Source organism: Drosophila rhopaloa, unplaced genomic scaffold (genome assembly GCF_018152115.1).
Source record: "Drosophila rhopaloa isolate 14029-0021.01 unplaced genomic scaffold, ASM1815211v1 contig_163, whole genome shotgun sequence".
In the NCBI taxonomy this organism is placed as follows: Eukaryota; Metazoa; Arthropoda; class Insecta; order Diptera; family Drosophilidae; genus Drosophila; species Drosophila rhopaloa.
This window is the reverse complement of record NW_025335043.1, coordinates 5,864,933-5,887,341: the sequence shown is the minus strand read 5'-3', so window position 1 is coordinate 5,887,341 and position 22,409 is coordinate 5,864,933. Positions and strand designations below refer to the sequence as shown.

The 22,409-nt window shown below is 41.8% G+C and overlaps 1 protein-coding gene across 1 annotated transcript in view; it reads right to left on the bottom strand.

The window, feature by feature from the left end:
- LOC108051410 (zinc finger protein 697) overlaps positions 1–22,067 on the bottom strand; it is a 28,685-nt gene extending 6,618 nt beyond the window's left edge. Inside the window, exons 1-2 of the mRNA XM_017133522.2 lie at positions 21,288–22,067; positions 9,104–9,154 (exon numbers count right to left, since the gene is read on the bottom strand). The gene's annotated coding sequence lies outside the window, so the exon portion shown is untranslated. The remainder of the gene's footprint in view (positions 1–9,103; positions 9,155–21,287) is intronic.
- Positions 22,068–22,409: the final 342 nt, after the last annotated feature.

Genomic DNA, 22,409 nt, shown 5'->3' with positions numbered 1-22,409 from the left:
CCAGAATATATATGTATATATGTATATGAATGTATATTCATAAAATAAAGTGAACAAAAAGCTGAAAAAAACATAAATTTTCACGCCAGTCGAGCGCCGCGCGTTGGAAGTTCTCTTCTGGGTTCTCCAAGGTTCCGCCGCTTTGGGGCCTTGTTAGCACGCGAAATCGGGGATCGGATTCGCGGAGGAGGTGCAGCAGGGAGAGTGTCGAGATTTTTGATTTATGGCCGGCAGAGTTTGGATAAACACAAATACACATATATCCGTATAAATGTCCATACCCTTGCCAAGTGTTAATTAACTCGCAAAAGAAGTTGCCACTTAAAATCGATGAAGTTGTGGACTGAAAGGGGTTTTCCAATCGTTTTTAAGGGCTTTACTTGGTCAAAAATAATACCTAGATTTATCCTTCTCTTAAGCTTAAAAAATAAATATATAGCTGACTAAATATTGTTTATAGACTTATCGTTCAGATATTTTAAAAACCCCTAATTTTTAAAACATAATTTCCATTATTTTTCTTATTTAATTAGGCAACTAACAAAATTGTAATAAACAAAAAGTGTCTTCTCATATTTTTTTTTTTATAAAAGGGTACCGCTAACTTCGTTATAAAAACCCCCAAAAATTTACTTAATTTCTCCTTTCGTTTATGGGATTTTTTTGGCCAGGCGCGAAAGATTACATAATGTGAGAATGGAAAAGACAGAACGGACTTGTCAGGCGATGGAAGAAGAGATGGTGTGAAATTATGCTAAATGAAGTGTTAATTTTTGGCTACGGGTGGAATGACTCCGCCAGTGGCCAAAATAAAATGGGGGAAAGCTCGGAGCAATCACAGATTTAATTAAGCATTTTCTAGAGTGTAAACATGGCGCTAACAAGTCGCCAGCTAAAGACCAAAAAGAGCGGACAGCGAAACATGCTTGTAAGCAAATGTTTGGCAAAGTGGAACGGCGAATGCCAAGTGCTCGTAAATGATCTGAAAACTGAACGCTGAAAACCGAAAACCGAAAGCTGGAAAAGTGCAAGCCAAGTGCAAAGTGATGGTGCGACTGAAGACGGAAAAGCGCTGCTTAATTACGCCAAACAACGAACAATGAATAACAACCGGCGAACAACGACAGCAACAACAACAACAACAGGGGCAAACAACTAGGAAGCGCATTAAATGGCGCTCATTTGTTGTCAACAATGGCAAAAACGAGAACCCAGATTCGCCAACTCGGCTTTGTTATTTCGCTCTGCAAAACTGCGAGCAGAAAATGTGCAATGCCATGGAAATATGATTCACGGCCAGTTTTTGAGGCAGTCCAACAACCATAGAGGTGACCATAATAATTATTATAATTACGCGACGCACTTTGCCAATAAAACAAAAAAGTTTGAAACGAAATGGGGTTGGCAAATGAATTCCAAAAATGAGTAGGTTTTTAGGACACAAGACAGACACACGATCTAAAAACGTTAAAAGGTCAAACTAGGACTTTTAATTTAATATTATTATATTATATAATTCAAAAAAGTTAATTTTTTAATAAAATTGAGGAATCTTTAACAGTTGAAAACAATTAAAAAAAAATATTTTAAGAACTTTTCTTTTATATTTTTCAATAATTATTTTAATGTTTGTGGTTAGAAGTCGTTAGCTAATAATGTGGCTTCAGCTGTAAAAGATTGATCCAGTTTTATATTTATAATAGTTTATATTTTAAACGAATTTGATTTTCTGATTATTAATTATCTCAACAAATGCCAGAGTTATTCCCCGCGGAGTGACCACTGTATTTGCCTGGCATTTGTCACGCTTATTACACACAGCGAAACTTGATGAAGTTTTCCAGTAGCACCCGTCAAACACATTTTTCCGCCCCCCTCCCCCCTTCTTTTGGGACCCACAGACGCCGCTGCGATAAGCCTCGTGCCATGTGCCTCCTTTTCAGACCCCCCTTTACCCCACTTTATGAACCCCCTTTTCAAAAGCGACGACACTTCGCAGAGCTAAGCTAATAAAATTGCAGAAATTAAAATGTAAACAATTTGGTTGGTGTGCGATTGCAGTTGTTGGTGTTGCCACGCCCCTGTCGGTCTCCCCTGCCCCCCTTCGACTTCGGGGGACTGTGGCCATTAATCTGGCAAATGTCTCTGACGCCATTTAAGCCACACTTCACTGGAGTTTACTTCACTTGTCTTTGGTCGTAATAAACGACATTATAAACATCAGCATTCAACGTGATATGCATTGATAATGGACAGTTGGGTGGAGAAAAATAGAGGGGGGAGGAGGGAGGAGGGGGTTTGTATGGAGCCTCAACTTCAATCACAAGTGCAAAGACAACACCAGCCAACAGCAACAACTCGCTGCCCGAAGGCAAACAAAGCATGACGGGGCAGAAATATGGCTAATAAAATAAAACGCCATTTGCTTAGCCACGACACAACGACAACAACAACAACAGCAACAATCTCAACTGCTCATCAAACGAGAAATAAAAAAATATAAAAATAAAGTGGGGAAAACTCTTTGTACGCCTACAACAATCGTCGCTGTTGCTGGTAGCCAATGACAGCAGCAACATGTTGCTGAGACCGCCCCCCGCAACAACACGAGCTTGCAACTGGCTGGAAAAGCTCTATTTTAATTGTTTTCGTTTGAGAAACACACATCAAGGAGTTTATCGAGAAAGAGGTGCAGGAAAGTGTTGAGTTAAAAAATAGTAATAGTTGTAATCAAATCCACGATCTAAGTTTATTGATATTTCATTCATTTTAACTTCCAATAAATTACTTTTTAGGCACCACATATTTATAAATAAATATAAATCTTGTTAAGTGTGTTGTATTTTATTGTACAAACTGGTTCTAAAAAATCAAACTATAAATTAAAAGCAATTACAGTAGTAATTTCAAACTATTAATGTGTAATATTTAATTAAATTGGAATAGAAAAGTTAACATTTTTATTTGGCAAGCCTTTGGTATTGCCTTTATATCAGCAAGAGATCTTTGATCTCTATTTTGCCAGATGCATTTCTATAGTTTTTGCGTAGTTTCCACTCTGATTTGAACTCTGATCTCTATATCTTCCATTATATTTCTCCCTATTTCATTATCGCCTTGCTCCCCCGCGTGATCATTGCCAATGAGGCGAACTCATTTATTATAACTAGCTTGGCTGCTACTGTTGCTCGTTTGCTTTCAATTGGAGCCTCAGTCTGAATGTGAATCTGAATCCGAGCTTGGCGCACTGCAATTAAAATGATCACTGTAATTTGAAAACTACTGCGAATTGGTATGGACCAAATTTGACGTCAATATGTGAGCTAACTATATGCTAATTAGTTGCCACTGCTACCGAGCTGTGGACTCGGATCATTAATTAAGAGGGGCTCTGATCTGGGGATTGACGTGGTTGCAGGTTGCAGGTTGCAGCCTACGCTACCGTTGGCCAAGTGGATAATGCCAGATAATGGCGATTTCCTGCCACCAGGCCAATTGTTGCTGCCGTGCCAAGGAGCAACACAACAGCAACAGCAACAGCAAAAGCAACACCCGAGCAACATGCTGCCCCTGGCTGACCGCAGCTTAAATAAAATTACATTCAAATTCAATTGTAAATGCATTTTATCTGTTGGTTTTGCTGCTGCTGCTGCTGCTGGGGCTGTAAACTGCAATCATGTTGCACATTTTTCTCTGGCAGGCCGAGGTCCGATCTCGAGTCCCCAGCCTAGAGACGCTGGCCTTTTACAATCAAATGTAATTATTTTTGCAATATACACCTTCAGCTGCTTTTGCAGTTGCCTTTGCTGCTGCTGCTGCAGCAACAAGTTGCTTAGCATACTTCCGTTTGAGCCACAAAAGGCCGCGCCCGAGAACCTGGAGCCTGCAGCCTGGAATCGTCTCTGAACTTGGCTATATAACTCGGTCCAAGGGGGATCGCGTGATCAAAGTCAATTTAGCTGCGATATACAGACACATTTGTTTTGCTGTTGCTGCTGCTGCTGCCGCAGCAACTTCTGTTGCACGTAGGCCGGGCCCAACGATCCTGTCGTCATCTGCTGCTGCCGCTGGTGCAGCTAAATTAAACCATTGCCGCCTTATCGTTGCCGACTAACTGAGGCGCCTAAAAGGGCCACAAAAATTGGGAAGGGGTTGTAGCGAAATAAAAATAAATACAAAACAGGTTTACGCACGGAATTGCAGCAGGTTGGTCACACTCTTTGAAGAGGAACTCCATAGTTTTAATATTCATGGTCTTAAAATAAACGTTAATCCTTATTAGGCATATAATTTCATTTGCATTCATAAGAAATGAAAAGGGTTTAATCAAAAAATAATAAATATTCAAACTGGTCACCCCACATAATTGCAATGAACTGCATATTGGTCACACTAATTAATGTGGTACTTGCACTTTAATGTGCTTAAATTCAAAACAGGTTAAATAAATAAATTACAGCAACCTGGTCACATTCTGTAATGTGGCACTTCCTCTTTCGGTTTTCAATTCTGACTTTGGCAAATGCTTATCATAATTAGGCACACGATTTGCTGCTTAATCGCTGCATTAACATAAATAGCAGAAAAGAGCTGAAAACGAAATGAAATGTAGGAACTAGCAAACTAAAAAAAAACCAAAAATCGCCACAAGCGAAAAGTGTTCAGAAAAATGGTTTCTTTGACCAAACTAAAGATCCCTGGCTCATTTCATGCTAATTATATATGTGGCCGGGCTAAAATGAATGGCTGGAACGCCCGCCATTTTAGCCTAGACTAGAGAAGCGCGCTTCGACTTCATTTGGAGTCGGAAATTATTTAATTTTAACCTCTGGGGGCCAGCAATCATCATTAAGCACGAGCTTCGAATGCCGCGTATTTGTTTTTTTCTCTCCCATTTCAGTTTTTTTTAGTTTCTTCTGACTTAACGTAGAGGTTTTTGGGCAAAAGGTTTTGGGTCAGCGCCAAGAGGGCAAACCTCCGAGTCCGCCCACTCCACCTTCTCCATATCCGTCCGGCCCTCTCCAGTTCGTTTATCAGTCAAAAGTGATCTTTGCAATTAGCCTTAAACGCTTTTTGGCTCAACACGAAGCCCCGAAAAAAACCGAAAGAGCCCTCAACTGGGTCACAGATCCAGCCTGTCTCATCCTCCGCCAGTCACATTATCAGAACGAAATTATCGTATATCAACCTTCGGCCGAGTCGAGAACTGCACTGCTGCATATTTATTTTTAATCATCTTTGTGAAAGCAGGTGAAATTTTTGGCATTTATGAAAGTGCAGCAGCGTGACTCGGTTCAGTTCGGTTCGGTATTCGTATAAAAATTAATATAGATTGCAAGCGGGATACGCAGCAACAGCGGCATCAGCAACAGCAACAGCAACAAGTTGAAAGTTTCTGAGCGTTTTGCGGCACATTTTCCCGTTTCTTTTTCGCTTTGTGTAAAATTTATTATGCCAAAGGCCGATCATTATCGGGTAGCCAAATTATATATGCGCGCGCGCACATGATGCGCATTAAAGGGTTACCAGTTACCAGTTCCCAGTTCCAAGTTCCCAGTTCCCACATCGATCCCCGATCCTCGATCCTGATCGCTGGTGTTTTTTCAGCTCGATTTCTTCTCCTTCTTCTCGGCCAGGTTAACCGCAGGCTCTCTGGGGCCAAAACTATAAAATGTCGCAGACTATAAATCCACTTGGTGCAATAAATTTCTCAAAATGTCAGCGCAGGCTCCCGCATTAATTACAGACTCCGTTCGATGTTGCTGCTTGGGACATTGCTGTTGGTGGGGGCACGGCAGCAACATATAGCCATGTTGCTGGCACGCCAGCAACACCCGCATCTGGGGTCCACTGCTCCGGTAATGTGAGCCGTTCCTTAGCATGTAATCAATAGTTGTAACCACCAAAAGTGCACCACCAACACCACCAGGCAATATCTGAGTTTTCTGACTTTCTGAGTGCTGTTTGTGACCGCAAAGGCAAGTGCAAAGCATTCAATTTTTGCCCCGTTGACTGCAACAAGTTCTTTCAATTTGCGTTGCCAGGTGGAGTCGACAACAACAACTAAAATAATAATAACAACACTACAAGGAACGATAACAACAACAACCAGCAACAACAACCATCCACAATTGCAAACTTGCGCGTGTTTCGGCTCGCATTTTGATTGCCTACAAGCCGTTGCTGTCACTTTGCATTATACGAGTCCACGAGTCCAGAAAGGGGTTTTTAATTGAAGGCTTGGGGGGGTTTTTCCGGGTTCTCAGAGGGTTTAAGGGGGCTTGTGGGTCGCAAGGCCATTTGCGTGCAATACCTTTGCAAAACGCATTAGCAAATGAAATAAATTGTTAAGATCAAAATTAAGGAAAACAAATTATTAGTTACACCATTTGATTAATGTTAAGAAACAGATAGGAAATAAATTAAATAATTTTTATCCATTCAACAAGATATTGAAATTAAAATTCAATTATTTTAAATATTTTAAACATAATATTTTAAACATAAACATTTTAAATATTAAGGAACCCAGAAACATTATTCTTGTGATTATTATTTTTTCAAAAATATTATTATTTACGTTTCATAAATTATTTTTACGCTTTCAACAAGATATCGAAGTTAAAATATAATTATTGTAAAACATTTTAAATATTAAGGAACCCAGAAGCATTATTCTTGTGATTATTATTCTTTTAAAATTATTATTATTTATTAAGTATAGCTCTTATTACAAGTGAACTTCAAAGCTACACCTAAAGAATGTTCGTTTTGTTTTCTTAGGAAATAAAAGGGCACTAAATTCGAGATAACGCAGTTAACATGATAATTTCATGCCGTTTATCATACTATTATCATGTAAGAATTTAAACAATTTTTCTTAAGCTCCAAAGCAAACGTTCCTTTATAAAGTGCAGGTTTTTGAATACCATTTAAAATAATCTTTGTTGTCATTGAAAATTTCAAACAGAAGAAAACTCAGCAGTGACAAGAGATGACCTTAAGCTTCCTTGGGTATTTTTCTTTTCAGTCAACTCGACGGGGAGCCCTTGAAAGTCATTAATTTTCTGTGTCCGATCACAGTTTCAGTCTTTGATTTTCTTACTCGTTTTATTATTTTCGGGGGGAACCTGGCGCGATTAAAGCGCAATTATGCTGTGTTTGATATGTTAATTTTGCTGGATCGCTTGAAAGAACACACAATTATGCTGTGGGGACAGCTAATTTATGCAGCTCGTGTGAAAGATCAGTTGATCGATGGTGGAACTCATCACCGGCAGGTGTTAATTGATTTCATTCGCTTGTAATTTGACTCGTTTGTTTATGGCCCCGTGTATTTACCGTTTGCGTACCGTTTTCTCGAACCAACCGCACTGAATCCAAATCTCAACTTAATTATGTTGATATTGTGGTGACAAATTTCGGGCGCACAAATAAGACCAAAAACCAAAAGACTCCGGCGTTGTTCAATGGGCGCTCGAATGAATGGAACTGCGCCTCCGCTGCGTGCTGCTGCGGCTTTTCTCTCGGCTTTTTGTTAATTAAGCTGTATTTCATGCAGCTGACGGATTTATGAATAAAGCGCCACCACCGACGAGACTTAAAAATCCAAAAACCGAAAACGCGCCAAAAAAAAAGCGAGAAAAGCCAGCAAAAAATTGTGGAAAAAGTCGAACGCAAAAACTGAAAAGCGAATGTGATGACACCCAAAAAATCCATGCAGCAAAACGTTGGGCGTGTCGAAAGAAATCTCTCGCCAGCCGATGGATTTCTTAGCCAGCATCGAGACATTGGAACATTCGGACATGTGGAACGCTATTCTGGCCTTAATCGCCACTGGCCAGGCCAAATCGCAAAGGTCGGTCAAAATCGGCCAATTGAGCTGTTTGCTGTTGTTGGTGCGCTTGTCGTTGACGTCATGTTAATTTTTTGTCTGTGTGTTGCCAACAAATGCCGATTTTTATGGTCAGGTTGCCAGCTTTTTGGAGGCAGCATCAAAATCAGGCAGCAGCTTCAGGGGGCAGCCTCGCAAACTCGCGACTTGCGACTTGCGACTGTCGCGAGCAATTAATCTTCAAAAGTGGCCAGGTCCAGCTGCACTGGCTCGAATCGCTTTATTTTTTATGTTTTTTTGGTCGATCTCGTACGAGACGAAACTTGGCAATCTGTCTACAGTGCTCAGCCTCACTCGCTTTCAATGGCACTCGGCGATTCCTTTGGCGGGAAGGTCGCTCAGACGACGCCCCCGCCAGTGGTGCACCTGCAACACGATACCTGCAAGCACTCACGAAGGAGTCAATAGTTTACTGGTTCCATGCAACAACAAAATTTTTTTAATAATTTTTTTTTACATTACAATAATATATCAAAAAGCTATCGGTATTACTCTATGATTCCTTTTGAGGTCAATCTATTTCTATGTAATCATTGTAATAAACCAATATTTTAAAATATTTTGGATTTGTAATCCGTTTATATTTTAATAAACAAATCGCAATAGTTTTTTATTTTTCGATTTGTAAATATTAAAATTTTTAGATATGCTAAGGCTCTTGATTAAAAAAATTAAAAATTATTAAAAAAAAAATTTTTTTACAAAAACAAATAATATAGTTATTGAAAAATATTGAACAGCCTTCTCTGATCTTATCTCTTATTAATGGCGAAATATGCTTAGATATGCTATAGCTCTTGATTAAAAAAAAGAGTTATATTTAAAAAAAAAGTTTTTTAACAAAACCAAATAGTATGGTCAATAAGAAATATCGAATAGCCTTCTCTGATCCCATCTCTTATTATTGGCGAAATGCGAGTTCGCCAAGAGACGACACTGACTTGTGGCAAAGTTGGACAGCCAGTGGTCGCTCATGATCGATCCGAAGGGGATCCAACGCACACCACCCCCCAACCCACCCACACCCCCGCCCATGAGTTGTCCTCGTCGTACGCATTAAATTCAAAATGCGTTTCAGCTTTTTGTGAAGGTTGCCCGGCCAGGTGGAGCTGCGATCGCAAAATAAAGCAGCCAGGCCAGGGTTGTCATTCGCAGCCAAAAAAAAATAAAATGAGGCACAAGCTGCAGCAGCTGGTGCGCTAAACTTACCTCTTTGATTTAGATGGTGGCCGAGTCCAATCGCTGCAGATCTGGCATAGTCTGGAAAAACAGAAGAAAAGAACGGGGTGGAAAGCGGTTAGAGATTGAAGATTTTGGCGATGATGCTGCTATGTGCTATGACAAATTGTGGCAGCTCGCTGGCAGAGCGGATTTTTCAGCTGCTAATTGCTGCGGTAATTAAAGCAGAACACAGCCGAGCTTGGAGATCATTAATCAAGCTGGAAATAGTTGGCAGGTTGGACAAAACTCTCGAGCCGAGAGCTCATAAATATTTAATGGTCTAGGCAAATACCGATCGCCTGGTTCTCAGACTGCTTGGCGATTTAATGAAAATTTAAGCCAACTTTTAGTAGAGCTACCTGGCTAGGGGTTCCCCCTCCCCTCCTCCCCCCTACGCACACACCCGAAAGACATTGATTGATTGAAGTGTTTTAATATTAGTTACAAAATTAGCCCCCCCGAAAAACAGTGGTTACCACCCACAAATCCGGGCAAATTAAGGGGGCGTGTCGGTCACCGAAAAAAAGGCTATAGAAAGAGATATCAAAAAAAAGCCGCGGCCTGATTGGCAATCGAAGGCAACTGATTGATGGGGGAAGCGTTTAGAATTGCCTTCAATAAATTATACTTATTTTTTTTGTGCTCATTAATACAGTAGCCGCAACAACGGCGATAAAAACCAACAAATGTCAGACTGCAATTGCGGCTTTTGCCTTTTTTGGACCTGACAATTGCGGCTATTATTTGCTAATTATTTAAGCAATTTATAACAAGAATTGTCAACATGATTTGCATTGAATAGGGAGAAGGGGGAGGGGCGGAGGGGGTTTTATATCTAAATAGTGCGGGTGCTTTGTTTTGTCTGCTAATTGGCATGTTGCTGGCATAGCTGCGACATGTTGCTGCTGTCGATTGCCACCTGTTGCAATTAGGCATGCAACATGGCATGTTGCGGTTGCATGTGGCATATGACCAGCAGCAATGTGACCAGTTTTCAACTTCCAGCAGCTGTGCGACCTTAACAAATATGCGGCCCAAAACCAAAACCAAAAACCGAAACTTGTTGGCACAATATGCGAGTGAGTATCTGTATCTGTGCCACACAGCTGCGCAACTTGGGTCCGCTGATAAACTCTGGCTCCCGCTTATCGCACCCACAACAACAGCCAGAAGCCACTCTTATCTCACGAACCTTGGCCTCTTCAATCTTAAATCTGAATCTTTGTGCGTGAACTGGACCAAGGCACTGGAAACTATTCGACAACGCCTACTCACAGAAAACAAAAAAAAAAACCAAACCGATCCGAGCCGAAACCCCAGATAAACATCGTTTTGTGTGCGTTATTGAAATTCGAATTTCAAATGAGCCACGCAACAGGGAAAATCTATTTCAGATTTTTCGTTTTTTTCTAGAGCTGCGGTGGGAATTTATTTTGTATTTTTTTTTTACCCCGGCTACCAAGCTTTTTTGGGTTATGGCATGCACATATCTGAAAACCGTTTGACTTTTGCAGTTAAACTTTCAAATGCAATTAGCTGTGGGCATAAATTACATAGAACCTCGGACTGACCAACGAAAGAGCTGTTATTAAAATGATTGCGATGTGAGGGTGACCACCTACTACAATCAACGAGGCGTGCATGCAACGTAGAAATTGCTGCCTGGCAGCAACATCGCCAGCAACACACAGCAACACAGCAGCGGCACAAAATTAGCAGCGCGTGCTAAACAATTGCCCCAAGCAACAGTAGCTGCCACATAGCTGCTGCTGCAAAAAAAAGAAACAACAACACACACACCCACTCTAACACACCGAGTTTGCATATTGTTTTACCAGCAATATGGCGGCGGCACAGCAGCAACTAGCAATGGTAATTGCAACAATTTAACGGTCTGTCGCTTGGCTCAGCACTTAAGTGTACTTCGGTTGCAGTGTCTCTGGCGAATCTGCAGCTTCTCTTGCTTTTTTCGGCAGCCTACAACTTAATCAAAAACTAATTGCATTTGCATAGAGACGCAAGAGTTGCTGCTGTTGCTGCGTAGGCCCCTTCCACGGATGTGGTTTTCAACGCTTGGCTGTGTCAACTTTCAATCAAAGTCAACAAAAAAAACGAAAAAAAAAAGAGAAGAAGGCAACCCACTGTGGTTTACTTTAACCAAGCCCCAAGTCAGCTTCCTGGCAGCAACCGCAAAAAACACCGGCAACAACTTCTGGCTAGCGGGTGCTGGCCAAAAGCCATCTCAGGTGGTCAAGTTCTGCTCTCCGCCGCTCAACCGTGGGAGCCTGGCCATAAAGAGTAAATTAAAAACACACACATAATACTGAGTGGTATCCCTCAGATACTTGGATACCTGAGCATGCGCAGCTCACATTCTAATTTATAAGGCGGACGCCCGCGCAGGCTACGCATTTCTTTGGCTCTGTTTTTTTTTTTTTTTCTGTGGATCTGCATTTCTGCACGAAAGCCAAAGGCTGGACAGGATTGCAGTCAGCAGACGGGAGACTGCAGACTGCGACTGATGGATCACCGTAGATAAGCGAATCTTGCAGATAATCGCATCACTCACTGGGAGTCGTCTCCTTTGGAGCCTGCTCCTCTGGCAGGTTGCAGGTTCCTCTGGCTTTTCGCTCTGCAGTTGCGGCCCCGGAGACATGCAATAATTTTCAAACAGCAGACTCCAAGTAACTCCGCCAAGATGCATGATGATGCATGACAGTGACAGTGCGTTGTTGTTGTTGCTGCTGCTGTTGCTGTTGCTGTTGATGTTGCTGCTGCGTCTGCTGCTGTTGTTGCATGACATTAAGCATGTTGCAAACAGACGCTGCCTCGCCAAACTGACAATGAGTCCTGCTGCAGCGAATTGTGGGTGCCTCGGAAATTAGCCACAAAAAGGGGAAGGAAAAAGGGGAAAAATACACAGAAAAAAATAACAGAAGACTTAAAGGTGCACTTTTATTTTGAATTAAAAACTTATGTATTTAGTTTAGGGCAAAAGTAGGTTTTAAGCTGAGGAAATGTATTACATTTATTAGTTTAAAATCTAGTTTTACTGATGTATTGCATTTTTTAGCTTAAACACCACTTATAGTTTATGATAAAGACAAGAACACAAGCGTAAAAAATATTTTAAAATTGTTAAATATAAGTAAAATTTTGGTCATATACTTTTGGTTGACTATAATTTTTATATATTTTTCTGATATAGTAAATCCTACTGAACTTCCCATATTTTCTCTCACTGCAGCGCGAAACTTATTTTCATGCTTCATCTGCTTCAGCAGGCGGGTTAAAAAGCAAAAAGGGAATCTTTACAAGCGCAACGAAAGCTGAAATGAATTACAACTTCTACGGCATTCCCGGGCTTTGTTTAGAGCGAAAAAAAAATCAATTAAAATTCATAGCTTTTATGCACTCCTCCATTCGAATTCTTTTATTTATTTATTCTTATTTTTTTTTGGGGGAGGGGGCGGGGGAGCGAGGGAAGATGGAGCTGCTTCTGCCCAAAAAGAAGGGACAGCAGCTGCCTGAAAATGAAGCTGGCGCCAGTCGAGTTGAGCTGATAAAAATCACGCCGATGCAGCATCAACAAACCTGGCCAAGATTTTCTCTCGGCCTTACCTGTTTGTATTTTATTTAGAGGAAAGCGGGGGGAATGGAGGGGGGGTTTTATGTCTAGCCACCGACGCAGTTGCATGGGGCAACGTCAACGGGGCCTCATCATTATCATCATTAAAATGTCAGTTAATAATTTCTACCTACCTCAAAAACCCCCCCAGTTCCTCTGAACTTTTTTGAGTGGTTTACGGCATTCGAAAGGGTTTTCTGATGTTTTTCTTGGCTACCTGGTGGATTGAAGATGGTGTCTGTGGGTGGCCCGCCACCTCCACCCCCTAACCTTATTTGGGGCATTAACACAAAACAGAGAGAGGGAGATAAATAGAAAGAGAGAGCGAGAGCGAGGGGTATATCCTGTCGAGTTCGTTGCTTGAGTCTTTTGTTTTTGGCGGCCGCAGCGGGGAAATGCGAAAAATGCTCAAATTGCAGTGTGCAATTTGAGTGGCCCAAGCAGGTTGCTACTGCTGCAGCTACTGCTTCGAGTTGCAAGTTGCTGTTGCACCTGCAGACAATTGCTAATAATTATTTATGCGGCCCAGGGGCAGCTTGCTGGTCGCCTAGAGAAGAGTGGCTGCCACTTTGGCATTGGCTACTGTGCCACTCCCCAGCCCCTTTTTTCTTGGCTCATCAGGCACTTAATGACCAGTCGACGTGGTCATCGCCATACTCCAGCCAATCCATAATTATGCCTGCACATATATATATATATAATATAGCGATACAGAGAGCTGCATTGGTGTTTTCGGTGGGTGGAGTTACACCACACTCCCCTCCTCTCAGTTTTAATTTAATAATATTTTGTTACTTTATAGGCCGAAGCGACAAGCTTGTTTACAAGCTCCAAACATGCAACAACTTTAATAGTTGTTGGCCAAACGGCGTAACAAACGCAAGGAAATCAAAAAAAAGAGAGAAAGAAAGAGATAGCTTAAGAGGTCTGAACTGCTTAGCACATTGGCAGCACAATGCGGTCGTAAGTTGTGGCATTTTGCGCACTTCCTGTCGCCTGTCGACCCAAGTTCCCTCGGTATCCTTTTCGAACAACACATGGGCTCTGGGCTCTTTGCTCCTCTCCCGCCATCAGTCAGTACGTCAGTTAGCTCCCCCACTTTTGCAGAAAACTTTTTGCCACACGCACGCATTGCAGTTGTTTTGCATAACGCCTTAAACTGCACCAAGTCCCCCAGTTTTCTCATTTTCCCCCAGCCATTTTCCATTTTCCATTTTCCATTTCACTTTGCCACCACTGAGCCACCACTGAACTCCCACCAACGTAATCCCCACATAGACACATTCAACTTGTTCGCTTTGCATGCGATTAGTTTGGTAATTTGATTGCGCCAGTGTATCTGTATCTTTGGAATACCAGTTAAGTTGTTAAACTTTGTCCTTGCACTCGGTTTTGGCTTTGCGTGCTGGCTAATTGAAAGGATTTGTGGGAAATACATAGTTAACTCCCTCCCTCAAACTGACACCCGTTTAAAGAGCTCCCCCCTTTTTTCCGACATTTCCTGCTTAGGTTTTCTTGGGCCTGGGAAAAGACCTTTGGGCGCAATTAGTCGACTGGAAGAAAGGGAAAATCTGCAGCATCATCTAATCTAATCAAAGGGAACTGCAGCTTGCGTAATAACTTCCGTTTAAATCAATAACTGGCTAATCAGTTTCTACTTCGATTCGGGGGCCTCTTTTCATGATGCATATCCGTTTTGGGCTGAAATCACGATCATCATCATTGTCATCATATAGGCTCTGGGATCCATCCTTTGCCAAGTCATTATCCCAAGTCTTCCCCGTGTATTTCTTCTTTGTTTTTTTATATATTTTTTTTTTTTAGTTTTGACTTCGCCCCTCGCAGTTTGTTCTTTTGGACCAGTTTGACAGGTGTTTTCTTGCCGCTGACTGAAGCCCGATTCTATGCGACGTCTGCGCCTCTTTGGCTGTTTATTTGTTTTGTTTAACCGTCGGTTTTGGCCTGGCTTTCGGCTTTGACTGGGCCTGGAGTTTTGGTTTTGGTTTTGGCTTGGTTTCGGGTCGTGTGGCGGCGTCGGCGTCGGCGTCGGTGTCGGCGTTTTGAATGCAAGCGGTTCTACTCGTATTTTAAATACGCTCTGACATCAGAGCCCCACCATCCGTGTGTGTCTGCCGTGTGTCTTCTCCTTTTCTTCGTCTGCTTTAATTATAATTTATCTGACTTGTGCCTTAGTCGGCATCGACGACATCCAGCGTGAGCGTATCTCAAAGTTTTTGACTTTTATCTGCTGCTGAATTGATGAGTATATAATAAGACTTTATTGGTCGAAAAGCGGCTTTCAGGAATTTCTTTCAGTCAAGTGGAATGGGAATGGGGTGTCTCCGTCGATTCTCCATTTCCATCTTCCATCTTCAACTCCATCTCCATCTGCATCTGAATCTGAATCTGAATCTCCTCCTGTCGCCTGTCGTGGGTGTCGTTCCTCTGCAAAGATCCTTTCTCGTTCTTTTGGGCGAGCGTGAGAAACAATCTGCCCTCCGATTCCTTGTGGTTTCTGTGGCAATGCATTTCTCTTGTTGCTGCTGCCACAAATTCTCCAAGTGAATTTCAGCGAAAAAAAGAGACAAGTGGAAGGTAAAACGTCTTGGAATTTCGAAACTTCAGCCCTTTGCGTTCCTCGGTGTTTGGCTCTGTTTTTTTTTTTTGTGCCATCGAATAAATTGCAAGCGGAAATCAGCTCACAGAACTCAACAGGCTTCCCTTTTCCTGTGGTCAACTAAAGTCACTTAAAAATTCAACAAGGGGGCATATACTAGTCCAACTTAAGCACACACGTGCCAGCAAAAAAAAAACCAAAAAAAAACTGAGAGTCAAATAGAAAACAAATAAACAAACAAGAAACACATTTGTTAGACGAAAGCCGCTGGAAATATGCATAAACATAATAATAACAAGTCATTTACATATTCATCCAACATCGGATTGAAGCCTAAAACCATAAGTCAGGCATTGAGACCTAAACTTATTGGAATCATTCGCCAGATACTTAATATTTGTAGAAAGGCGAAAACTGTAAAAATAATCGCGGGACAAATTTATGATTAAATGAGTGTTATACCCGTGACACTCCCCCTGCATTTTTTTTTCCACCTGCCCTATTGTGATTGTCATCGATCGCTTTTCATTGTTTCTGAGGGAGAAAAATCGGATTTGAAAAATGTTTTAGTGACACTTTTTTTTCTCTCTCTAGATTGTTGGGTAGGGGAGGGGGGTGGAGGGAGTTGGGAGGTGTCGTTGTTTGCCCGAGACAACAACAAAGCGGCTTACACTTTGTTTACAATGTTGCCTGGCTATTTTACAGATATTTCTCTCCCCTGCCCGGCTGCTGCGTCAATATTGATCCATAAATAACAGATCCCCCGGACCAAGGCTTTAAACTCCGGGGCCCAAGACCGAAAAAAAAAAAACCAAAACCAAAAACAACTCGAACGTTAGACGGCCAAAACAAGAGGAAGATCTGGCCGAGCGGTCACGTCTCAAGTGAAAATGGTTTTTAAGTGGGCAATGTCTAGTGAAAATTAAACTGTCCCCTGGGCACGTCAACGCCATCATCACAACTAAGCCTCGGCCAAAAACTGACCGGAGTTGACTTGAGCAGAGATGAGCTGGACCGGCGGACATCTTCTTTAGACCCTTGCATCCAGGGATCACGAGAAGCCGCTAAAACAAAGGTGGAAAATGGGAGGGGTTGATGGAACTAATATGAAAGAGGTAAAAACCTTTTGACACCCTTTAATGCGTATTTAAGAAATGCATCATGACACTTTTAAAAATTTTAAATCATTTTAAAGTTACTTTTTAAAAGAGTAGCTATAAATCCTAATAGTTTTCCCATTACCTTCCAGTTGCATTGATATACTTTATAATAAATGGCGTATTTTTTACTTCAATATGCCACTTAATTGATTCTAACTGGTCACTATTAAAAGTATTAAAAACAAAGCCATAAATCTACATTTATTTAAGAAGTCAATAACGATTATTCTATTGTTATGAATTCCGACAAGTCGATAAATATTTTTGTTTATAAATGTGAATGTCAAATACAAAATCTTTATTTAAAAACAAATTAAACTTGTGGGGGAGTAAGGAGAATTTATAAAAAACTGGTTATATCAGCATCACAAAAGTAAATTTGAAAGATCTAAATAGTAGATAGAGCTTTGAATTTTGCTTGTAACATATATACATTATAATATATAAATCTTTTTAAGCTTTTTATATTTTCTTTAACATGAGAATACTCCCTTAATCACTGAGAAACCTTAGGTATCTTTAAAAAAAAAAAGAAAGAAACCGAAAATACAAAAGTGTCAACTCTAATTGTCTTTTGCTTGGTCTCTGGACCAGGTCCATTTCTTCCCGCAAGAAGAGAGTCTGCGGAGCTGGGAGAATGCAGATGCCTCCCCCGCCCACCCTTTACCCTTTTCCCCTACCGACCCCGACACCGCCCCCGCCCCCTGAAAAGTCGGGCTCTTTTGGTCAACTCTGGTCGTCAAATATTTGAGGTTGACTTTGGCTTGCGCTTGCGCAAATACTAATAAAATTTCGGTTAATTTTTTTAACTCGACACGCACACACACTCGGCGGTCTGTCCGTCCGCCTTTCTGTCCATACATACTCGGATATTTTTATTTATTTGCTGTTGCTGTTGTCGCGCACTTGACTGTAATGGATTTGTTGGCATGAAGATATTTCTTTATTATTATTATTCGGTTTTTTTCGCTGTCGCTTACTTAAAACAAATTTGAAGGAACTTTCCTCCGGGCCAAGTGAAATGACAAACAGTATGGGGTATTACATAAATTAGGCACTCGTGGAGACAAGATCCGAAATTAAAGTGCAATTCATATTTGAGATACTCGCTGGATTTATGGCTGCCATTAGTTCGGGGGTGGTGGTTTCGGTCTGGAAATGAAATCGGGCAAGTGGAGCTCGTAAACAAACATTACAATTAAGTTTTATGCGACAGACATTTGCGCTTATAAACTCAGCGAAAATATTGGACTGGCCAGTAAAGCGAGTTGCAAATTTTCAGGTGGAAAACTGGACTGTTGGTGAGCAACAGGTTTTCCGCTTTTATGAGTTGGCCTAATCAAAAAAACGGTGCGACAACAATCGAAAGATCTGCACGTTGTGAGTATTTCTTTGGCGCTGACTCAGAAATAATCAGGAGGCTTTATGCAATGCCCCGTAAAATTCCTAACTCGATCCACACACCCACTGACCACTCCAATTGCTTATCAAGCCCATTCTTATCACCTAACCCAACCAGCCACCCACTCAAAAGTGGGCGTCCGGTAAATAGAATTGGGTTTTCGAGGCGAGAAATCCATGAATTGCGACTCGCGACTGTGACGTAAATCGAAGGACAGATAGCCCACCGGATCGGGGGGCTATATGTGCGTATATAGCCGATAACACCCGACCGTGTGCGGTGGGTGGCCGCAATCGCGCAATCTCCGCTCACGATTTTAACTTTGTTTTCGTTTCTATTTTCAATACTCACACCCAGCCCAACAATTCCGCACTTGTTCATATATACTTTTAATGCTCATTCAATCCGTAATCAGCGATCTATGTAGTCCAATGACGTTAATTGAAACTACTCGAGATTAAAAGTTGTTTTCAAGTACGTGCTGCGGCGGTGGCCCCACCGAAAAATAATTCATTTCATTGAGGACTGCGTGCGGTTGCCTGATATGCCAAAAAAAAAAGAAAGAAATTTTATATATAAAATTAAATAATGCCCGCGATGGGAACTCGGCTATCTAAAGCAAACCCCAGACTTCAAAAACGACTGATAAAATGGGTGTTAGTCTGGGAATATTTAAAGGCTACGAAGATAACAATTTTGTTTTAAATTTATGTATAACTCACTTCAGGGGAATTTCTATAAATTGCAGTGGGAGGAAGTTAGATAACTTTGATATACCAAAAATTTATTTTTTATCGCATTCACAGTTTCCGAGCTAATCTTTGCTGACTACTTGAATTATATTTTAATAATGATGAGTTTTTGTTTTGATAGTAACTTTTTGATATAACTTTGTGTGTTTGTGTGTATAATGTTTTTAAATTATAGATACTGATATCTGACATGTAAATTAATCATATAAATGGGCTTTTTGTTATCCAAAGTTATAAAAATGGAGTTATATATCTAATAAATCAATCTAGTTTTAACTCTGCTTTAATATAAGACAAAATGGCCATTGAAAATTCCGAGAAACTAGAGATCAACTTTCTGCTAATTAAAGGGGTGTGATCCGTCTGCGATATCGCTTTAAAATGTATACCAACTCCTCCGCGGCGGGGCTCTAATGAAAAACAAAACGTTTATCAAATGCATGATAACGACGCATGTCCAGGGGCGATATTGTGGGCCCTATCAGATGTCGAAGATGTCGGCTTTAACCGCAGATCCAAAAGGTGTTAAGTCTCTTGGCAACTGCGGCAGACATCGCAGTCTTTGTTTTATTGTTTAACGCATTCCAATTAACATCTCCAATGATCTGTCTGATTGTGTGTCTCTCTTAACGCACACGTGATGATTGAATTTTAATTTTAGCCCGGCTTGGCAACTCTGGGGCCAAAAGCTTTAACCCTTTGAGCCGAGGGTCCACCTCCACCACCTTCAATTTTTTTTTTTTTTTTTTTTTGGTTTTTGTCTTCTGAACCGGGCACGACTAATCCAAATCAAATGGCTTCTCCAAATCAATTCGTTTTCAATCGTTTAAAGTTAATTAACGCGCCAGAATTTTATTTCACTTTACACATTCCTCTTCTTTCACTGCTCCTCAGCCCGTCTCCTTTGTTCTGTTACACGCTTTTGTTTTGCTGTAAATTTATTTTATGTTTTTCCTTTTTAGCTTTTTGTTTTCTGTATTGTGTGCATTTTTTGTGTGTGTGGTTTTTTTTTTTTTGTATTTCGCTCAACGTCTCAATTTCAATGCGCGCTCTTTTGTTGTTTGTATTAAAATTGTTAATTTAAGGCTGTGTCAGAAATAAATTAACCACTGAACCAGGGACCTTAAAATCGACCGAATAAGAGGGGGTGTGGTGGGGTAGAGGGTTTCACCTAGGGAGCCAGGCTCCAAGTGCTTTTGTGTGGAAAATGCAAATTGCAGTTGACTTTGGGGTCTGAAAATGGCGTCGTGCGGGTGAGTCTGGAGCCAGCGAACCACCTGAGACACCTTCGCTACCTTCACTACCTTCACTACCTTCATCACCTTCGCCACCTTCACCACCACTAAACCACCGAGTGAACCACCGAGTATCCGACTGTTTTATATGCCAAATGCAGTGGGACAGCGGCAGACGTCGCCGTTCGTCATATAAGGTGCGGTGCGTATAAGTCAGCCGCGTTGGAGGAGCAGAGAAAAAATCACTCGACATATTGAGAAATGTGCAATAGCCTAATGCCCATTTAAGGCAGCACTTTTCATGGCAAGTTGCATTTATCGCCGATCGGATCGGAATCGGAATCGGTTTAGAGCGATCGATCAAGCGTTTGGCGTTTCGGAGACAGGTCAAAAGCAAAGCACTGAATTTTGGTTTCAGTAATACGAGACTGATAGAATGACCTAGCCTATGCTAATGGGCGAGTGTGTAAAACATCTTGGTACCATCAGCTAAGAACTATCCTTGGCAACCCCTTCTCCACTCATCATCACTACCGACATGCCTTTAAATGGTATAAATTACCAATGAATGACATACGATTTAATTGCCTCGACTAAGTAGCAACTAGCAACTTGCAACCAGCGACCAGCAACTTGCAACCAGCAACTAGCAACTTCTGCTGCATACAGATCAGTTGATGTTGCTGCCGTGTCTCGAGTTGCTGGAATTAATTAATATTGCACTTTTGAAGCGCGTGCATACAAATTTGTCAGCTAGCCGGCCAGTTCTGCGGCTCAGGTGTAGACGACAATTGGCATAGTTCACATAGAGAGAGAGTGTGGTATGGGATGGGCTTCTGCGCTTTTGGCCAGGATGGGCAATTAAAATTCCCGCGCGGCTAAAACTGTTGGAGAACTGTGGAAATTGGAAATCTGGAACTGGGGCTAAGGGTCTATGTCTACTCTATCTGGCAGGCTCTATCACTGGCTTTTGTGTGCGTCAATTTGCCACTGGCACACGATCTGCAGATCGGCGATGTCAAGTCGCTGTTGACGTCAATATAGATAGGGAATCGGAATCGGATTCGGATTCGGAATGGAAATGGGAATGGGAATGAGAGTGAGAACGCGATGAGATGATGCCACCGGAGGGGGCCTGTGCTGATATGAACTCATCAGTCCAGTCCATCATTCATGGGTGCAATCGATTGCACATATAGCCCGATCTGATATTACGCTGAGGCCGTTATGGTAAACCGATCTATTCGTAACTGGAGCTAAGCTTTTGACACATTTTGGCCAAACAGCTGAGCTAGCGTTTATCTACTATTTTTTTTTTCATTTTTTGGCTGGTCGCATGACTAAGCCGTCGGCAAATTGAGCGATCTCGCAAACTCACCTTTTCTTTTTTTTGGTTTTTTTGTAGGAGGGGAATTATCCAAGCATTATCCAATTTTCAATTTTTGCCTTGCGGGGGGCAAACACATTTAACAAATATTTTTTAGGCTGCGTTGTGTAAACTCTAATTGCTAATATCAAAATATCACACTTTTTCTATGTATTATTTGTGCTTATGCTGCGTTTGCGTGTTTGGCTTATTGTGTGTTGTTTGCTCGGCTTTAATTGATTTATATTATTTAATGGGTTGTAAGACACACACTTTTCACTTGGTTTTAACTGATTTTGGCAAGTTTAGTTTTGGATATTTTGGGTTACATATATTTCATTTGAAGGGCTTGCCACTTAATGTATTGCTGTTGCACGCGCGATCATAATTGCCGCTGTTGCCGTTACAGTTGCAATTGCTGCTTGCAGTTTTGTCGTGTTTCGCGGTCTCGTCGCGTCAACGTGCGAATAACAAATAACGAAAACGTACGAAAAGATTTCCACTGCAAGAGGTTGGTTTTCCCGACGTGGCGTCGTCGTCGGCGTCGGCAGAGCTTCGGCAGCAGCGAACCGAACCACCGAATCGAAAACCAACCACTGAAACTCTCTTCGGGGAGAGAGAGAGAGTGAGCGGGGCGAGAGGTGAGGTGAGAGAGAGCGCCAGCGGGGGGTGGGGGCGGGAGTCTGCAAACGCACTACGAAGATTTTTGGCCGAAAAAGACGCGTCTTGCTTTTTCAGCAGCACTGAAGAATTCGAGGCAGCGCGTGCGGAGCGGAGCGTCGTTGAACCTGAACCGACACTGCCCAGCAAGAAACTGACTTCTGAGTAGAATCGCCACTCGTTCGCCAGCGACACCAATTACACACATACACACAGGCAGAGACACCCACACCGAGGCAGAGTGTATCTGCGGGTGTGTGTGTGTGTGTGCCGAGTGTTGGCCTCTCATTCGCCGGATAAAGTCGAGGGAGAGCGAGAAAGAGCAGCACGTGCATTGTAGATTTCTCGAGTTTTTCTTTTCGCTCTCCGTGGGAGCTGCTCCCAAAGCCTCTCCCCCCACCACCTCCCACTCCCCCGCCCCCTTGGTAGTTGTTGTTTATGGCTGCGTGGGCTTCTAATTGCTCAAAACTCTAT